Below are 3,675 nucleotides of genomic sequence, written 5' to 3'. Positions count from 1 at the left end.
TTAATACAGTTCCTAAAAGACATTAATATAACGAAAGAAATCTAAAGAAATGATTGGTAAATAATGGATGACACTGCTGCAAAATAATAATTATCTGCTCTGACAAAACTTAATCGTGGCGCTTAATGGTCACAGTTATCGAAAGCGCACACGTTTAAGGTTATAAAAAAAAAAAAAAAAAAAAAAAAACAAGAAATAAAATAATAATTAGTAATTAAGTAGTTACTAGCTACAGAGGACACAAAAAAACAAAAAGGCACTAGGAATAAAATATAAATTAGATGCCTTTATAGTTATAACGATCACGGCTAACAATATTTGAAACTTAAACAAAAACTTAAACAAAAAAGCATTCTGTATGACTGCCAAAACTAACGAGTTACATGATTGGAGCAGGGAAATCACGAATCACACGGGTTACAAGATGTTATAAGATTCTCTACAGTACGTGCAGATAGCATTTCTTTTTAGCGCATTTCCACAAAAATAAAAAAAAAATGCGCTATTGTGGCCACTTTGTCCGTCCGTCCGTCCGTCCGTCCGTCCGTCCGCTAACTTTGCGACGCTACTAGTTTTTTATCTTAAGAGCTATTGTTCTACTTTTTTTCGCTATTTGGTTCGTTATGGTGTCGAGTCTTGTACCAAGGAAGGAATTTTTTCTGTACCGCTTACAAAAAAAGTTATTGTAAAAAAAAACAAAAAAACCGTTTTTTACATGTTCCATAATTTTACACTTTTGCCGTTTATTAACGATCCTAGAGATCGTTTATAATTTTGCATTGCTGTCTGTCGTCTGCCTGTTGGCCTGTCCGTCTGTTCCTTTGTCTGTCTGTCCCTCTATCTGTCCGTGTGATCGATAACTTTGTTTAGAAATGTTCGATCGCTTTTACATCTCCGTTAGTTATGAACTGAATTGCATGAAATTCAATATGGGCATAGATTTAGCCATATAATACGCAATGCCAAAAGTTGGATCGAATCGATTCAAAATTCACAGTCCCCTTTTCGCATCTCGACCATTTATAAACCGAATTGCAAACTTTTTTACTTATAAAAGTATTTGAATGAAATTTGATACATAGGCACTTGGAATAAAGGAAAATTAAACGCCAATTTCAAAATTTGGTTTTGCGCATGCGCAGTGCCAACTTTTTTATTTATGGAAGAATTTAAACGAAATTTGATACATAGGCACTTGGGATAAAGGAAAATCAAACGCCAATTTCAAAATTTGGTTTTGGGCATGCGCAGTGCCAACTTTTTTATTTATGGAAGAATTTAAACGAAATTTGATACATAGGCACTTGGGATAAAGGAAAATCAAACGCCAATTTCCAAATTTCGTTTTGCGCATGCGCAGTGCCAACTTTTTTATTTATGGAAGAATTTAAACGAAATTTGATACATAGGCACTTGGGATAAAGGAAAATCAAACGCCAATTTCAAAATTTGGTTTTGCGCATGCGCAGTGCCAACTTTTTTATTTATGGAAGAATTTAAACGAAATTTGATACATAGGCACTTGGGATAAAGGAAAATCAAACGCCAATTTCAAAATTTGGTTTTGCGCATGCGCAGTGCCAACTTTTTTATTTATGGAAGAATTTAAACGAAATTTGATACATAGGCACTTGGGATAAAGGAAAATCAAACGCCAATTTCAAAATTTGGTTTTGCGCATGCGCAGTGCCAACTTTTTTATTTATGGAAGAATTTAAACGAAATTTGATACATAAGGCACTTGGGATAAAGGAAAATCAAACGCCAATTTCAAAATTTGGTTTTGCGCATGCGCAGTGCCAACTTTTTTATTTATGGAAGAATTTAAACGAAATTTGATACATAGGCACTTGGGATAAAGGAAAATCAAACGCCAATTTCAAAATTTGGTTTTGCGCATGCGCAGTGCCAACTTTTTTATTTATGGAAGAATTTAAACGAAATTTGATACATAGGCACTTGGGATAAAGGAAAATCAAACGCCAATTTCAAAATTTGGTTTTGCGCATGCGCAGTGCCAACTTTTTTATTTATGGAAGAATTTAAACGAAATTTGATACATAGGCACTTGGGATAAAGGAAAATCAAACGCCAATTTCAAAATTTGGTTTTGCGCATGCGCAGTGCCAACTTTTTTATTTATGGAAGAATTTAAATGAAATGTGATACATAGGCACTTGGAATAAAGGAAAATCTAGCGCCAGTTTCAAAATTTTATTTTGCGCATGCGCAGTCCCAACTTTTTTATCTATGGAACTATTTAAGTGAAATTTGATACTTAGGCGCTTGGAACAAAGGAAAATCTAACATTAGTTTTAAAATTTAGGTTTGCGCATGCGCAGTTCTAACTTTCTTATTTAGAAAAGCATTGAAATGAAATTCTTCTCATAAACTGAAATTGAAGTAGCACGTCAACAATGGATTGCCCATGTGCAACGCTATCTTTCATATTTGTGGCCGGATTTTTACGATTTTAACAGAAGTTGCATCTTACAAATGGGAAATGAATGCAAGTGGAAATGCGCTTTATGTAAATCGTTTACGATTACTTTTTAACTTGTTGGTGTTTAGACGGAAGTAACGTCTATATGATGTTTAAACAACAGTATGTATTTATAAAATTACAAATAAAATAAATACAATTCATATGTTCATAATAGAATTTATATATTTAAATTTTGTATATATGTACAATAGGGAAAAAAACAATGGCAACTATCATCACTATCGGCACTAATGGCTGTATGCACCGAAAAAGTTTAAGAGGGCTTAGTTTAAGTGCGGCTTAATATCCATGGTAACGATTGTTGGAACGATGGTTGCCGTGGATTCTAAGCTAGGCTTAAGCTAAGCTCACCTTAAATTTTTTCGGTGCATACGGCCATAAATAATACTTTTTGTAAGACTGTCCAAAGCATTTGCCACATTTCACGCTGCCTTTTAGATTGTTCCGGTGATAAGAACCCAAACAACTGCATCCTAAAATAACAAAGATTCGAGGTTTAATTATTATTATACTGAGATAAAGACCTATCCCTCGACCTATCCTGTTTTTGCAGTTACCAACAATTTACTTTGTTAATGCGTACTTTAGTGGTTCCCAACTCCTGTATTTGGACAGTAAGTGATTTGCCTCTAAGCTCCCATCCAGTCGAGCATCCAGTACTTACAGCAAAAATGCACGTGATGTATTTCCCAATGCGATAGTGTAGAAATATGAATTGAGAAACATGGAGAAATTTGATCCATTTCAGTTTTCACATCTGCCGCCACGAAAAGATACATAACGAGACTGAAAAACCCGAGGAAAAACCAAATTTAATTGCTGTATTTTCACAAACTTTTTTTGTTTTTGCAAATAAACAGTAGGCTTGTCCAAATTACAAGAGACTCAGAATATACTTGCTTCATGAACACTATGGACAAACTTTTAAAAAACAATTACCTCGACAATTGCCTTTCGAATCAACATTTTACTTATTTAACAAGGCCTGATGATGGACTTATCTTTAGTCCAAAACCGATCGCCTAAAAAGAAAATCTATTAAATAAATATTAAGCCTGTTCCCAGAGTTTCAACTCTACACCATACTTCTCATCATTTATATTACTAATGTTGACAAATTCCATTTGAAAATAGATGTGCTACATGTAACTCTTTTCTTATTTGTTTAG

Source organism: Photinus pyralis, unplaced genomic scaffold, assembly GCF_008802855.1.
Source record: "Photinus pyralis isolate 1611_PpyrPB1 unplaced genomic scaffold, Ppyr1.3 Ppyr1.4_LG2, whole genome shotgun sequence".
Lineage (NCBI taxonomy): Eukaryota > Metazoa > Arthropoda > Insecta > Coleoptera > Lampyridae > Photinus > Photinus pyralis.
Note: the sequence above shows the minus strand (reverse complement) of the source record.